At 46.7% G+C, this 16,358-nt stretch overlaps 1 protein-coding gene across 1 annotated transcript in view; it reads right to left on the bottom strand.

Moving 5' to 3' along the window:
* TMEM229B (transmembrane protein 229B) overlaps window positions 1-15,747 on the bottom strand; it is a gene marked incomplete at its 3' end in the record, with an annotated part of 33,505 nt that extends 17,758 nt beyond the window's left edge. The window contains exons 1-2 of the mRNA XM_082316920.1: window positions 15,693-15,747; window positions 4,633-4,802 (exon numbers count right to left, since the gene is read on the bottom strand). The remainder of the gene's footprint in view (window positions 1-4,632; window positions 4,803-15,692) is intronic.
* Between the last annotated feature and the right edge of the window lie 611 nt (window positions 15,748-16,358).

Below are 16,358 nucleotides of genomic sequence, written 5' to 3'. Positions count from 1 at the left end.
GTCATTCCACCTTTCTGTGCCTCTGGCTGCCATCTGGCTAATAAGACTAAACTATTCATTGTGAGGGCTGCATCTAACTATAGATTAGTTTGGCAGGTAGCACCATTGGTTACCGATACTGCCAAAAGCCGTCAAGCAAAGCTGGAATACAGAGAGCAACTGCGGCCAGTCACTTGCAGAAGAACCGAATTCACAGGGAGTCAAACAGGCTGCACGCCTAGGCGGCTCTCAGCACCAGTCACGTCCTCAGTCATCTGCGTCGCGTGGACTCCCGAGTTTACCAAACCATTTCTTTCAGGGAGCCTGATGGTGCGTCTCGAAGCCAGATAAAAGCATTTGTATTTAACAGCATATTCAATCAGCTTCTCTGTACAGCACTTAAGAGTGAGTAATTAAAGGAAATATTACTGCAGTAGAGCTTCTCATTAGCAACCTAATTAGCCTTCTGAAAATAATTAACATTCCTTTCTATAAAAGGGAACAGATGACCCATTACATCCATCAGACAAGCAAAACAAATGCCAAAGGTAAGGGAGATTCGTTCAGGGAGACCGAGACAGCAAGAGCAGCATCCAGCAGCAGTACAAGTAAAAAGGAAGAAGACGAGGCAGAAATGCTCGTGACTCATGAAGACTGGACTATGCAAGTGGGTGTGCAGGACTGGTACGTGCCTAACTGTCTGATGTGTGCATCCAGCATTCACACTGAGCATTTTCCTTCCTCTACCTCTATAACCCACTGATATTCCATCAGCTGAGATGCTGAAAAATTCCACACTCCAACTTATTTTGAAAGTCAGATTTAAAGTCTCTCAAATTCAACCATTCACAGTCACAAATAGCTCTCTCCATATGCAAAAATTCCCCGAAGGTCTTATGTTTTGACTATTAAAACACTCACAAAATGCCCATTAAAATAAACCATGATTTCTTGTCACGTGCAGCCCATTTCTGTGGCCTACAGGAACAAGTGAGGTGATGGCTACGAACAGCATGAAGTACACCTCTCCAAGTTTCACAGGGTGGTACTCTGATCAGTTAGCACGCCGTGAAAGAGTTAGGCATACATTTCTTGATCAGTGCATGTTTGAAATCAGTGTGGGTGAGCAGAGAGTCACAGGCATCAGTGTTGTGGGATGTATGTGTATGTACGGATGAGAGAAAGCAAAGGATACAGGTCAACATATCGCTGCCTGGTGCGGCAAGAACTGTGGTATCATGACAGTTTGATGCACTGTTTCAGTGCAGGACAACAGATACAGGAGAAATAAGCCACGATGGAGCTGAGCTTCCCAACATCCACATATTCAGGTAACACAGCAAAAATAACAAATCATGAACATGCAGTTGCATTTTCACCCGTTTCCGTGTTTGAAGTATATTTACATTTCCCTGGCAGGAAAGCTGAATACTCATAGCCTTCAAGTATGATTGCAGTGAGGGCGAAGCTCAGCCGTACAAAAGCTTCCACAGCTACATCACTATGGAAACCACAAATCCATCGCCTGCTCTGTTTGTCTACTTCTTTCACTGATTTAAAAAAAAAAAAAAAAAAAAAAAAAAAAGATTCTTCCAGTTTATTGTCTTCTCACTTCTGTCAAGAGGACAAACACATTTTACCTGCTTCGGGACCAACCCTTTCTTCCTTGAGACCCCTCTTTGTGAAATCTACCCCATCTCTCAACCCAGCTAGGCAGTCTTCCCCCCAGGATGCTTCCACCACTTCTTTCAGTGAGGACTCTTCAAATGCAGTCTGGGATTTTATCTTAGCCTCCACAGCTTCTCTCAACTTCTGGACTAGGACAATTCCAAAGGTGGTTCACTCTAGGGCAAATCCAGCCAGCTGGCATAATAAGAAGCTGAAAACTATTCTGGACACAAGTTATAGTGTCTTGTTTTGACTGAAGTATCATTCGCTTCCTTTCCTCAAAGCTCTCTACGAACATTTGAAGTGCTCTCAAAATGGGGTAGCGCACATTACAAGACAGCTGTAAATGCAAGGGTTAAACTTTTGCTTTAAGAAGCCCATCATTTCTACAGCAGTTGCTAGTTACAGGTAGCTTTTCCTGCACTAAAAATCTGAGTATCTCTCAGCAGAAGCCTAATAGCCAAGAGCAACTCTGGAAGATGCAGAAGGAAAATGGGGAAAAATGCTCAAAAGTCTGCAATATGGCATGCATGCTGCAGCCTGGGTACGTGAAATGGCTGAAGGAAACTTCATACCAACCAGCAGGAGGGAAAAAGAAAAAAAAAAAAGAAAAAAAAAAAAAAAAGTAAAAACCCTCCACATCCAAGTATGTGAATTTTATGCTTAGCCTCTGAACAAACCTTCAGCAACACCGTCTCTCACATTAGGCACCTCTTACCTGAGCTCAGAGCAGTTCATGGAAGAAGCAGAGGAGAATTTAGTCTCTGCAGCTCTGTAAGTCCTCAGTGCCTCTGAACTTCAGCTGCCAATTACACATTACCATTACACAGACAAATGCCCACTAGTAAATGAGTTGAAAAAAACCATGTATTTCACAGGTGTTTCCAAAAAGCCATTTAAATACACTCCTCTCCACTAAAGCACTCTGCATGGAGAGAAAAATCCTGCCTGTGGTCAGGGAACTTTTATCAGATGACACTTTTGGCTTCTGAGCAAGACAGAGCTAGGAACAAACTGAGATAGTACAAGTTCTCTTACAAAAAACAAAGCAATAATACACAAATGACACAGCCCCCCACCCCCCTTTTGAAAAATGGGGCAGAGCAGCCAGCACTTCCACCTTGGTCCTAACTCATTGCCCTCACCTCACAGCCAATTCCAGGCTGGCACTACCAGACGCGTCCCAGTATCGTTGGTGCTACAAGAGTTCCTACCAACAGCCCGTAGGATGATCAAAGGTTACTTCTGTGTCCCCAAGAATGTCACAACAACGCACAAGCCAGTTTCATGGAGGACAAGTCGAGCAGAGTGGTGATCACAGTCTGCAGGGTCGCGTCCCCGTGGCTTTGGAAGCAGATCTGTCTGCATCTCCAGCAGACAGCATCTTGAACAGCCTGAGTGGATGGAACATACAGGAGGCATTGGAGGAATGAATAATTCATAGTCTTGTTCTGCTGCCAGTGGATCTATGTTTTCTTGTGCCCATACGGCGCTCAGTTTTTGTTTTAACAGTAATAGGAGATGTCTGCGCTTCCTTTGATGGTTCTTGAGGGCAGGCGATAAGCAGCATTTGCTCTACTCACAGCAACAGTACCATACACCAGAGTGCTTGCCAGACACAGCTTTCTTCAGAAGTACTCATGGCTGCATCATTGACAGAACGGCTGGACTCATTCCAAGGCTCGGTCCATCACCAGCAGTCTTCCCGGGAAGCTTCTGACACTTGCTTTGTCATAACCTTGCAGTACTGGTCTGGACTTTGCTGCTCAGTATGTGACACTTTTTGATCAACTGAAGCACTGTATTCAGCTACACAATGGGCAGCAAGATCACAGCCAGAGCTTGAGGCAGCAGCTGACCCTGCTTATCCACACCGTTAGCATTGCCACAATTAAGTCTACTGCTTTCCTTCAGCAGCTGACTGGGTCTGCTCCCCAGTCTCAGAGAGGGACAGGGGTCTATCAGAGCAAGAATACCTACAAGAGTGGGACAATGGAATATCCTAGCATAGGATCTCTTGGGCGCTACCACTAAGAGAGGACAGAGACCCCTGAGACAGGATAGGCTGAGGGAGGAAGGTACTACATGAATCTGAATTTTATATATGTAGCACCTACATATTCAAAGTGAGTTCCTAGTTAAAGTACTGTGCATGACCTACCCATGAAACCTTATCCACAATAGGGAAAACAATACTGTAGCCTGAACTGCTGCAAGCTGTATCACAGCATCTGTGTTTAACCTCCTGTTAGGGCACCACACCACATACTGCAGACACACAGAGCGCTCTGAAAATGCTGCAGGGTCTGCAGATTGTCATTCTGGTCCCACAATGTCCAGCCCATCTACCAGGATCAATATAAAGTTTCGCTCCAGGATATAAATCACCCTTCAAATTTGACAGCATTTTACATCCACTCTGTGCAAGCGTAACAGACTGCCATAGATACAGGAGAGTGGCAAGATGAGCCTAAAAAGATTAGTAGAGTAACACACTGGTGAATGAGGTGCAGCGACTGCACTGCTTGTTAGGGCCAGGAATAGATTCCTCATCATCTGACTCACACCTGTGCTTTTACCACCGGGTCCGCTCTTTACCTACTGCTCTGGTTTAGCTCAGAGATACTGCTCCACTGTCCTGATTGTTTTAACTGCCTAAGGCTATCTGAGTGTGAGGTTTTAAAGAGACAACAACACTGGAATAAGTTTGGCAATATAAATTACGAGCAATCAGAATGACGTGACTCAAAGCAGACAAAAATCAAGGGTGATGTGTGCAAACAGTGATCTTTCTTACACTTCCAGAAAGCAACCTGCAGTCTGAACTGATGGAAATAACTTCACATCTTGACCATCCTTTATGCACTCTACGTATCTAAATTTCAAAAGTCGCATCTACAATTCAGTCAGCTCTGTACTCAGAGAACTGCTCTGGTTTTCTGGTCTACAAGTGCACTCCCACCAGTTTTACCCTCCAGCCCTTACCTTTTCCGGGGAGGAATCCTGGAGCTCTCCCGCTTTTTGCTCAGCTCCCGGTTCACAGCATCCGCAGGTCGACCGGGTTGCCTCCAGCAGGTCCGAGCCGTTTCAGACGCCAGCTGTTTTCGGACCAGCTGCGTGTGACCAACAGCTAATACACCAACCAGACAGCCTTCCTAAACCAAAGAAATAAAAGTTTAATCTTAGCGAAGCACAGTGCAAGAGAGGCTTTAAACACTGAAAATGCTACATGTATGGATAGCTTAGCTCTGGTACATTGGGCCCTGGCAGAGCTGACTTCTTCAGAGCCCCAGGCAGGCGCCTGTACCTGCCCCTCGCCCAGGGCGGCTCCCTGGCAGCTGCCTCTCCTCTGCTTAGGCCGAGCCTTTCGACTCTCCACTGTCCTTCTGGATCCCAGCCACAGCAAACACACGGAGCAACTTCACTGGAGCCAGTGACCAAAGGTTCCTCACTGCTACCCTCTCAGCCAAGGTCTCGGTTAACCCTTGAAGGGTCTACCAGAAAGTGCTTTATCTCTGTTTTCCCAGCTGATCCCCTAGTTTTTGAAGTAAGCCTCACTGCTGACTCCTTTTCATCCCCATCATCCCTCTCCTAACGTTGCCTCCCTATCTCCCCCACCTCCTCTCCTCCTCACTTCTCCCATCATCACGTTTTTCTTCTTCTCCCTTCCCCACTCCGGGACAGAGCGTGGCCTTGGTGTAGGCAGGCGCTTGCCACTGCCACCCACCTGCCAGCCCAGCCCGTTCCTGGGGGCACCGGTGCTGCCTCTCCCCCCGGCTCCGGTGAGCCAACTGCCTTCCACCTCTGCGTTGGGCTCGGGCAGCACGGCTGCACGACCCGAGCAAGCGGAGCCCATGAGCTCAGGCTATACTTCTCTTCAAGCACTGACATTTAGGATGCAACGCTCCAGATTTTCACAGAAGTCACGCCTCGAGGTGCCAGCTCCAACACACAAGTATCTAACATCGTACTCGTATCAGCCTCGCAGATCTTGCACTCCGAGGGCTTGTCTATACATAGCATTTTTCTGGATTAATTGCATGTGAAGAAGTTACAGAGCAAGAACATTTATGTGTCAGGCTACGTAACAAATAGGATCTTCACGTTATCCCAATGAATCTCAGAGTTTTTGAGCACCAAAGTCCAACAGGTATTCAAGAGAAACGTTTTCCTTAAAAAAAAAGAAAAAAAAAAAACAAAACAAACCCCAAACCTACGCTGTTTTTATTTAGATAACACTGAACAACAAAAACACCCCAATTAAAAATGCAGATTAAATAACTAATCCTCCCCCAACAAAACCTTCCCACCAAGATTAACGGAGCGATGAATAGCATAAAACCACTAATTAAATCAATGTAACATGGGTATTATAGAGACACATTTAGCACCTTCTGCCTATGCACTGAGGCTTGCATCTACTTTGGAGTCTCTCTTACCATGAGAAATAGCTGCTATTTTAACAGCTAGGTATTTGTACATTAAATTGGGAAAGAACTTGGTTGTTAGCTAGTTCTGGCATAAATTGTTCTAAAGTTGATGTTCCTAAAAATTATTTGCATGTATTCTATTTTTATTATACGCATTTTGTCACAGTTGGATATAAGTTTCTGCTGAACTATTTATCAGACGCATGGAAACAAAATTTTAAAAAGCGTTTCCCTAGAATCACAAGAACACTGAGAACGCTTTTTACATGGTCAGATCTATTTGACTATAATTTGATTTGTAAAAGAGTGAAGAACAAAATCATACAAAATAAGCAACTGCAACACACTCCCAACTCCTTCAATGCAGAAATATGACCATTACAAAAGGCTCCCAGCCAGCCTAACTTTAGGACAACGCACCCACGCTCAATTCAGCCCCTTCCCTGGCACCGGTACTCAGGCCACCCGTGGGGCTTCACCAGGAGCCAGACCAAGGAGCTCCTCAGCCATTTGAATGCTACCCTAATGCCTGTTAGTTCTCAGCTGTATCACCTCTCAGATCTGCCTCACAGGCCACCGCCTAGCAGGAAGAAGCTCCTTTTTCACAAAAATCTTCATTTCTATGAACTCAAAAGTGCTGGAGAAACCATACCTTTAGTTACACAGGTATCTACACTTGAAAGAAAATAATCATTGAAAAAACTCTTCATTAGCAAAGACTACGTCATAACACACACGAGCAGAGGGGTAGAGCTGAAGATAACGGTTTGACCTTAAAGCTCACGTGATTAATACACTGCTTAAGCTGTTCAGAAAGGGGAGGTTTTTTTTCTTTTGTATATAGATGAACTTTCTGTGTTGAAATACTAATGAATAAAAATGTGTAATGTTTGTAGCAGGGAAAAAACAAACAAACAAAAACCAAACAACAGTGGTGTGACCATTCAATTGCATATACAGAAATAGTTAAAATCTAAAATCCACTACTAGGCCAGACTCAGGCTTCCCAAAACAGCACTTGCCCATGCTCTTGACTGTTCCTCTGACACAGACACCAACATTCCTGGTGTCAGCAGGTTGGGGACTGCACATTAGCATAATTTAGCAGTAGTGCTCATCAAACGAGAATACAAAGAACAAGCAAACAAAAAGGAAAGCAAATTCCTGACTGGGAAGTGGTTACTTGTGTGTTCCTTCAACTGTCTGTTTTAGCATTTACACTGCTTTATTATTTCCAAAGTGTTCCAAAAAAGAAAGCTCAGGTCCATCCAACTACTCAGTGATAAACTGTCCTACCAACAGAGAAACCAAGTCACAACACTGCTCTGTGATTTATCTGGGATTCTCCTGGGAAGAAAGTGCCAAATTTGGAAATAGAAAGCGAGCATCTGTCTTCTCAGAAACTCACCCTGCTCTGGCAGGACTTACACAGAGGGTGATGCAGATTTCACTTTCAACTGAAGTCCCAACACACCTTTTGATGAGGGCTTTTGAACCTGCACACAGACCAGCTGGGATCTGAACATCTCTGAACGTAGACAGAGCACAAAACATGGTAGGTTTGGCTGAATTTCCTTCCCAAAAGGACTGAATTACCTCAAAGAGATACCTAGGGCATGCACTGCTACACAGGTCCCACCTCCTGAAAAGGAAATGCCTCTCTTCTGGAACAACAGCAATGACAAAATAACAACTCTGGAAAAACAACTCTGTAAAGCAACAACTTGCAGTTACCTGAGGAAAACAAGTGATTTCCAAGGTTAGGTGCATCCTTTCCCAGACACCTCCAGGTGGGTCCCCTATCTCTACTGAAAACTTCTGGCAAAGCCTTGAGAAGCACATTAGACCTCCACAGGTTCAGATTTCTTTTAAAAGCCACACCGCCACCCAAGAGGCTTGTGCAGATGCTCACGCCCCCACACAACTACTGTATCTGCAAATGCTTCTGTGGCTATTTATTGCCAAAAGCAGAAATGCGTTTAGAATAACTGCTAAGAGTCTTTGTTGTTGTTATCCTGCAATCTGTCTTTAAAAAAAAACAAAAAGAAACGAAACTCGGGTTTTAAACAAACATACAATCAAATTCCCTTGTGCTGCTAGATCTGTCTTATGTTAGACTCTCACTTACTTTTTCCTCCATGTACACTCATCCCTGCTTATGTTCCTTCCATTCTGTTCCTGCTAAGGCAATGAAAATGAACCAGCTGGGTTTACGTTCAGGTTTTCATGCATTACCGTGGCTCTCAACATTTTTGGGCCAACGGGCCACTGTGAGTCTTTTAAGACTCCTCACAGCTTGCCACATATCCCTGCCATCTACCTTTTAATATAAATCTCTCACCCACTTTCTTATTTTTCATGGTCCCAAGGATGAGCTGCAGACTACTTTCCATAAGCTGTTGAACCATCAAAGACCCACAGCCCCACGGGAGGGAATGGTTATTTACTTACATACACTTACATATGCTCCATTATCCTTAAGAGCTCAGCTAACATTTCTTCTGTTGATTTCAGGTTCTGTGAATACTTTTCTCTCAAACTGGGGTCAAATCTGACCTCGCAATATGGCAGGTTAAGCAGGAGGTAAGTTAAAAAGTAGCAACTCTTACAAAACCCCACCTACACTTGCTTTATGAAGAAGTAAGGAACACATGTTACATCATGAAAGCAAACTCACTGGCTTTTTGGTAATTGAAGGCAGGGTACTGTTGCCTAGCAACTTATCTGATTACCATTTTTTCAAGTATCACATGCACACTTAGATACGTTGCATAATAATGTCTCATTTTTATGCTGCCTAACCCAATGGAAAAAAAGGGGGAAAAAGCTACCAAAATTAATGTCTTTAGTCTCTTTTCCGGCAAAAGAGAAAGTACAAAATAGTAGCTCGAGACCAGGTTGAAACATTAGTATTCCTGAATTTTATTCCTGTCTTTTTCTGGCTTGCTGAATGTGCTTATACAAGCATTTTATTTTATCTACTTGTCCGCAAAATGACACTAATAAAGCCAGCCTCACAGAGACACAGTGAAAATTCATTAAGAATAGAGAGATTCTCAGATGAAGGATGCAGTGGAAGTGCTGGTGTTAGCACTTACAGCTTTTTAGTACTCCAAATGTTGCTAAGCTCTGGTCCAAAGCGTAGCAAATTTTAATCATTGTCATGACATTGTCCAGTCCTTGTTTCTCAAATAAGGATCTCAAACCATGAAAATGACATTTCTCCTATCAGAATGTGACACTTTCCTGTCTTCTATGTCCGATATGTAGCTGGGAAAAGAAAAAAGAAAACAAAAAACCCAACCCCACACACCCCCCACACACAAGGTAGTGTAGCCCAACTTGAGACTGGAGCACTAAGTATTACTGCAGCTCTTGGAGCTCGTACCATGAAAATCAGAGGTGAATCAGAACATGTGCATACATGACGTTTTTAGAAATCAACATGCTCCACTTACTGATCTGATCTTCGAAAAACTAATAACACTCTAGCTAATCTATGAAAGAATTAAGCGTTTAGTTGCCTTGATGGTGAGCAGTAATACCTCATAATACAAGCACCAAACTGAGGCATTGTTTCCAAAAGAATATAATTGTCTAACAGGAGGACTTGGATTCTAGAAGTTGACTTTTTGCATATCCACAAGTTATATGCCAATATAATATAATATAATATAATAAACTGCCTACTTTATATATGCACCCGAGTCTTCCATTGCACATGGCAATGGAATGGCTCAGCTACCCAGGGCACTCCTGATACCATGCTAGCCTCTGTCAGCTGAAGTGACTGAAGCCGATGTTTTGGAAACTCAGTATCTCATCTCCATGGTAAAGTATTAACCAGCAAAGGAAAACCGAAAGCAACAATAGCCAAGATCTATACTGCTAAGGAATCAAGACATTACCTTCACAGCGGCTCCTCTCTTCCTGGTAGACATTAGAGCATTTTTATAAACCGTGCCCTACATCCTGCAGCTCTTGTGCAAGTCCACTTCCAATTAAAAGCTTAATTGCAAGATCTGCCTTGGAAAGAACTGCTGGATCAAAATAAACCAAATCACATGGTATCTATCATGCCACTAGGGGAAACTATATACACATCTTGAAAACACCAGAAATCACAAAAAGAAATAACTCTTCCTCTAGAACTTACTGGAAGCATCCTTACCATAAACCTCTGCTGACACAAAATACAAAGAAAATACATGAGGCCAAAGAGTGCCTTGTGGATTAAGCAAGCCCGACTTTGCTAGATTGGTTAGCAGGAGAGGAAACAGCCACATAACACCACTGTCATCAGGCACCCTCTGTCATAAGCAGTGAGAAACCACTCTACCTAGAGCTCCGTATAGACATAGCCCTGGCCGTGATTTCTCAGCGCAGATTAGGCTGGTGGAGCTGAATGAGTCTGACTGTCTTCGTGGGGAAGAAACACAAAACAGGCTCCCCCTCCCCAGAAGGCACTTAGCAGTACACACAGCACTACGCCACAGCTACCCATGCTGAAGAGAGTGCTTCCTCCTTCAGAAATACTTCATCGTCTCCTTCACGCTCCTGGCAGAGTCAAGGAGAAGGGACAGACAGGTGCTTTGCAGAAGTCCTTCATACAGGCTGCCTTCAATACACGGTGCAGCTGAGAGCAAAGATCCAGCAAGGAAGGAGTCAAACAGCAGCTTCACCACTCTATGCTATCAACACTTATCTAATGACTACTAATGCTTAGATCTTATGCAATGACAGCAAGACAGCAGCATTTGTGGCAGGGAAGATTCCCTCAGTCGTCTAATCCAGCTTTGACAAAAGCCTGTGAGAGTAGGGGAGTTCAGAAATAAGATTGTGGCGAACTCTTGTGCACTGACACTAATAAAAATCTGGAACAAAGGAAAGGGTAACGTAAAATGCTTCTCTCTTTTATACAATGATTAGACACCTCTGAACTAGTAACCGATTCTCATTCAGATATGCCTACAAACAAATCTCTAAAGCAGTCTAGCTTTTATTTAGCCTCTAAGGACATGCTAAAGAGCAGCGTGCACCTGCAAATACGTGTGTTTTCCACTTGTTTTAGCTGGACTGTGAGGTGCATAGGCTCTGGCTTGCACTAGACCTTATTGGGTGTATCATTTACAACCAGGAATGTAGCACTCTGACTAACCAGAAAGAGCACGTTGTTCCCAGTTGGCACAGATGTTGGTAATCTGTTCCTACAGAGCCAAAGCCTTTGCCCAGCCTGGCTTTCTTTCAAGACTCTTTCTGGTCGCCTGCACAACCACCTTACCTAGGAGCTCAGAAACCATCTGGATACTCCTGCCTCACGTACCATCACAGAAATGTGAAAAAGCAGACCAGTTTATTTCTGACTTACAAGGCAAACCAGCCCTCTGCTCCCCCACTCAAGTCTGTACTGAGCCTGCAGAGCTAAGAGCAAGCAACACGGTCAGGCGATAAAGTCACCAGAGAATACTAAAATACATACAGGAAGCAGATCTGAGAAGGGGATCACTTATAAGCCCATACCACGTAAGCCACAAGCAAATAATACCTTTCATGTTGGAAAACATTAGCTACCTAGATGATCAATCTTCTTTCAGAAGCAAGTAAAAATACCGTACTTCACCTTTCACAACAGGCAGATTTTATTTTGAAAGAGAACTCCCACTTGTATTGTTCGACTTCATGTCTTTCACTCCAGATCCAACCCAGGAACACCTCTGTTGGACACTGCTTCACTTGCAGCTATACAGGAACACACAGGACAGAAGGGACCACATATACGTTTGCTCAGGTGCTATTTCCCCATCTGCAGGACATGGCTCTGGCATCTGAAAGCTTACCAAGGTATTGCAACTGCCTATGGAGGTGGGCAGCGCTTCCCACAAAAGGAAGGTGAGGAGTGGGAACAGAGGGTTTTCCTGCCTCCTGCTGGCAAACAATTTCTCTAAATAATTGACCCATTTTCTACAGAATAATTAGCCCTAGGGAATGAAGCACTGCTGCCCTTTAATTAGTCATGTTGTTACCTCTCTTGTCTTACCATGTAATAGCAGGCTGCCTGAGACTGAAAAATAAACAAAACAACAACTTAATTTCATTTTCTTAAACATGGCATTTATTAAAGGCAATCCAGAAACAAAGAATCCTAAGGTACAACTGGCAACAATAAAATTTCACGTTACTTCTATGATTTCATCATCCAAACAAGCAGGTCTGTCTCATGCCACTACCCTTTAAGCCTCCTCAATGTATTAGGCTTCATCTTTTTTAGGAGCTTTTTCAGGATATTTTCCCTTCATCTTCCATGAAGAAAAACTTCTTTCCCGCTGTCAAAAAGTTTAAGAACAGAAAGGACTCTTTGCCTAAAATCTAGTCAAACCCCCTGCATATCACAGTTTATTAAAATTTCATGCAGTTTCTTGCAACAGAGCTCAGTAACTTGGATAAGGACAGAAGTCCTTTAGTCTAAGGAGATTAGATTTGCACACCATGAACAAAGAGCACAAGAAATCACGCCACAGCCAGCGTGGCAACTCCAAAACTGGCAAAAGACTGTTCAAACGAGTCTCACACAGATGACTCCCCCTTACTGATCGATCCCATGCTGCAGAGGAAAGAGAAAACCTACAAAGTCTGGCCTCAGACGCTGTGGTAAGTACGATTCTGAGGCTACAAACAAGACTTGCCATCAAAGCATGTGATGACAGCGAAAAGATGGGTTTTCTCCCCCGGGAAGAACGCAGTCTCCTCTCCCCCACTCCCCCTAGACCTCCTGCTTCCTGGCATGCTCAGTCCCTGACTGTGGCTCATTTCTAATGCTTCAGAGGAAGGCAAAAACTAAATTCATCTGGCTAATTACGCCACGAGAGGAAATACCCTTCCTGGACACAATGCAGTGACTGCCGGCAGCCCTGAAGCATGCGAGCTGGGTACAGTCACTGTCTTAAACAAACAGACAGGTATTACAAGCACATTTAGGACACTGCAAAACAGCTCCTCCTCTCCAGAGCTCTTGATGTGTGGGAATAAGTAGATACACAAATTACAAGGCCAAAGGGATCCCTACGTCTTCACTCCTTAGGACTTCTCCAAGATGTTGAATTAAACTATAGATTGTAAAAAGATATCTCAATTTAAAGCTTCCAAACACTGTCGAGTCTACCACCTTACCCAAAAACCTCTTCCTGTCTTACACTCAAAGTCAGGAACCTGCATCTCCCTTCAAGGTTAAATTTGCCTTTCACTGCTCAGTACCACATCATGTTATGGCATCGTCAGCAAAACCGCAGAGTCCCCACTATCAGGTATCATTTCCATATGCACGCAGAGAGCCAGGTTACTCTCAACCCACATGTCAATAAGCTATACACGACTCTTGCTTTAGCCCCCCTTGACCATTCCTGGAAGCTGCTATGGGATCTTGCCACAAGAATGCCAAGGTTTGAACTCTCCCAAGGAAGCAGCTCGTTTTCTGCCTCTACCGTCACCCTGCAGCGGAGTGGGGACAGGAAGCCTGATCAAGGCTGCAGACGTGCTGCCAGGGCCTCAGCAAGGAGATGTGATGCAGCTACAAGCAGCAGTACCTCAACACCTGCTTGCCCCTCCATTTCCCTCCCACCAGACTGTACTACTTCCTTCTTCAGTATGCCTCCAGGCAGAGGATCTCAAAATGTTTCACAGACATTGAATAAGCTGCTTGTAACACTTCTGCTGACCTTTGTTTAGTAAGCTGCTATAGCTACTAGTTAAATCACACGATTTGGAGTTAACTCTTGTCTTATTTCACATCTACCTGTGAAATGCCACCTTTCTGTACCTCGGTTTCCCCTTCTACAAACAAGTTCTTTAGTGGGAGCCTCAACACAGAACTATGAAATTTGCAGACATACGCACAAAGCTCCTCAGGGAGAAAATACCTACTTTCAAATTAAGCGAACAATCTTAATTCATCCACAGCAGCGAGCTGTTGTCACCACACACAGGAAAACGGACATCCCTGCGTGGAAGAGGTCATACCTTCTCACCGGGACTAGGCGCTGGGATTCACCTTCAGGATGTGCCGTGGGCATCAGACCGTCTTACAGACTTCCTACAGGGTTTTCCTCAGCGCTGGCCGAAAGCGGCTACGGGCATTAACAACTCCATGTCAGTAAGTCTTCCTTTTCTGCTTCCTAATAATTTTATGGTCATTTTTCTTTTCAAGACTTCCTATTTACCACCAAGCAGTAGCCAGCCCCACCTCCAACTGATGCCGTACATATATTAACGCATTTGCATTCCTGGAAACCACAGAACAGAGCTCTTGGGGCAACCTGTTCTTCTTGCAAATCCCCAACGCACACAGCTCTGGCAGCCACGGAGCTGTTACCACCTCGCCCGTGAAAAATTCCAGCTCCTGCAGGGACTGCTTTCTCCCTCAGAATTAAGAGAGAAACAGGACAAACCTGTCAAATAAATGATGTCAGAGAACAATACTAAATATTTCATCTGACAAAGTTTTACTGCGTCTGCTATGTAATTAGGAGTCTTAACAAGTTTGTACTTCCCCGGTAGCTTTGGAGCAGCAATGCCAAACGCGCTCTAGGAAGTCCCGCTCCAACTCCAGCTGAGAGGGACAGGCCAGCCTCCCAGCATCCCTGCTCCTCAGCGTCCTAGAGACAATTTTCAAAACCCTAGTGCAAAGGATGGGGGACCGAAGGAATGAGATTTTCCATTTCACCAAAATTCAGCTATTCTGCATATTTTTCCATACCAAAAATGGAACAAGAGCAAACATCTTGAGACTAATTTAAATTTAAAAAAAAAAAAAAAAAAAAGGAAAAACTCTCATTTTCAGGTGATCGTAAGATCCGGGTCCCTGACCTCGGAGCGTTACACAAATGAGTAAATCGCAAGGTTGCAAAAAGTCAGAGAAAGGACCGCAGCCAGCCCCCGCCTCCCGGTTCTGCTCTGCAAACGCTGGGCTGCTTCAGATCTACTCCTTTCCTGGAATAAAGTTTTACTGAAATTAACGCAAAAAGAGGTTTCAAAACACTTCGTTGCTGTCAAAAAGGGGCACTTTTCAGTGAAAAGCAGTTCCAGTTCCAGCAGCTCTTCCACCCCGCTCCCCCAGGGCCCCGAGCACCTCCCGCCTGGGTCGGGGGCTCCCCGGCAAAACCCTCTCGCCGCGGGGGGCGGCGGGGCCCGGGGGCGGCGCGGGCGGCGCCCCGGGGGACGCGGCTCCCTGCGGCCGCGCCGCCCGGCCCCGCTCCCCGGGAGGGGGCGGCACCCGGCGCCGGGCCCTGCCGCTCCGCCGCCCGGCCACCGCCGCCCGCCTTTGTCTGCCTCAGGCCGGCGCCCGCCCGCCTTCCCCGCGCGACGCCCGCCCGGCGGGAAGCGCGGCCGCAGCCCGGCGGCGGCGGCCCGGCCCCCGCGCCGCCAGGAAGCGAAACCAACGGCGCCGGGCGCCAGCACCCGCCCTCCGCCCCGGGCGGCCCCGCGCAGCCCCGCGCATCCCCCGCCGCCGCTCGGCTGCGGAGAGGCCGCCGCGGGCGCCGCGCACCCACCGGCGGGGCGGGCGCGGGGGCGGCGGCTCGGCACCCCCCGCCCTCCCGGCCGCGCCGCGGCTCATCGCCTCACCGGGGTCCATGGGTGCCCGGCGGCCGGCGGCGGCGGGAGGTGAAGTGTGGCAGTGGCACTCGCCCGTAGTATGGATGCGGTTGCAATCTGCACATGCTCGCTTCCGACAGCCGGCCTGCCCCGCCACCTTCCCTTAACTCTTTCCCTACTGCCCCGCACTGCCTCCCCGGCGGCGGACCCCGCCGCCCCCCCCGGCCCCGCGCCCTGCCGCGGGGGTGCAGCCGGTTTGCTCGGGCCGCAGCCCGGGGGGCCCGGCCGGCTGGCTCCCCCCGAGGCCTGCCGGCATCCGCGGCGGGGAGCGAGCCTCAGCCCGGCGGGGGGGAGCCCGCGGCGGGGACGTGCCTCCCCCGGGCACCGGGCACCGCGCCCCGGGCCCCGCCGGCCTGGGGCGGCGTGGGCTCAGGTGTGCGGCGGGAGCGCGCTGCTCAGAAAGCTCCCGAACAGCCTGGGGTGTTTGCTCTGGCTGGGTGCAAGGTGTGGCAGCGCTTCTTGGCTGGTGAGCCCGCGGTACGGGTCCTTCGTATCTACTCTTCTAAAGAAACCCGTAACAAAAACAAATAAAACCCCCAAGCAGCTAAGGGATGTAGCCCCCTCCACCTGTTGTTGGATCTGGACGCTGACAGGACATCCCTGCGGTGCAGGAAATCAAACCCAACTATCAAAGGA

The sequence above is a fragment of the Platalea leucorodia genome, assembly GCF_965183815.1.
Source record: "Platalea leucorodia genome assembly, chromosome: 7".
NCBI lineage: Eukaryota > Metazoa > Chordata > Aves > Pelecaniformes > Threskiornithidae > Platalea > Platalea leucorodia.
Note: the sequence above shows the minus strand (reverse complement) of the source record. Positions and strands in the feature narration are given on the sequence as shown.